Source organism: Haplochromis burtoni, unplaced genomic scaffold (genome assembly GCF_018398535.1).
Source record: "Haplochromis burtoni strain Fernald_Lab_line unplaced genomic scaffold, NCSU_Asbu1 Contig_200, whole genome shotgun sequence".
NCBI classification, from domain to species: Eukaryota; Metazoa; Chordata; class Actinopteri; order Cichliformes; family Cichlidae; genus Haplochromis; species Haplochromis burtoni.
The window spans coordinates 153,508-154,523 of record NW_024582561.1 but is presented as its reverse complement, the minus strand read 5'-3'; the positions used below and the strand labels follow the sequence as shown (position 1 = coordinate 154,523).

The following is a 1,016-nucleotide window of genomic DNA, read 5'->3' as shown; positions in this document are numbered from 1 at the left end:
TAGTACCAGGTGTTGCAGAGATTTGGCACTGGGTGATCGCCCTGCAGTTAACACAAACAATATTGTGAGTCGTACCTGTGTATTTATTATACGCATCTCCAATGTTTGCAATCACTCTTTTGAAGGCTAATGTAGTTTCTGTGTTGAAGGGTCCAATTGATATATCTCCTCTTCCTCCTGCTGCACTGAATATTACCTTTGTTCTTTCTGGAGAATTAAGAACAACATCATTAGTTCTAGTTTCAGTACCCCAAACCAAAATATGAGAATATGTTTTACCTCTTGCAGACATAATTATGACTTCTTTGACAAGAGACAGCATTCTGTCTTTTGACATTTATCTTGGATGAGTAATGTTTCATTGACATTGATTATTTGTCCACAATTTTACCTTTGTATTGCAGCATCAAAATCTGTTTTTCGCTGTCTTTCAGCCTGGTTACAGTGTCATTCAGCCTGGTCTCACTCTCCTTCAGCCTAGTTTCACTGTACTCCAGCCTGGATGTAGTTTCCTTAAGCCTGGTCTCACTGTCCTTAAGTCTGGCTTCCATAGATCTAACTTTTTCTGTCATGACTCCAAATTCTTTCAGGAAATTATAAATGTCAGGATGGCACAGCTGTGTTCCAGTAGCATTTTCACTATCACTCTGTGACAGACTCAAGCCACAGAACAGAAAAATAAACCATAAAGCGCTCATCGTCTAAGCTGAATCAGCATCACACAATCTTCAAACCTCTGATTAACATGGTTGATGCTCCTTTTATGCAGTTTAGTCTGTTAATCACTAACATATCAATAGACTTGTTGTTAAATCTTTTGTGTATCTGTGTAACTGTACAAGTTGAACCCAGATCAATATGGAACTAGTACACTTACTGGCAAAACACTTTTAGTGTAGCTAAAAACGAATTGCTTTAAACGAGAGATCATTCCAAGAGATAAAGTCTAAACAGATTTTTTTAATACCTATGAGAGAGTGTAAACATTGCCACCATTTATGTGTAGTTGTATTTCT

The 1,016-nt window shown here is 37.4% G+C and overlaps 1 protein-coding gene across 4 annotated transcripts in view; it reads left to right on the top strand.

The window, feature by feature from the left end:
• LOC102298456 (exostosin-1c) overlaps window positions 1-1,016 on the top strand; it is a 118,327-nt gene that overhangs the window by 85,471 nt on the left and 31,840 nt on the right. The window lies entirely within an intron of this gene.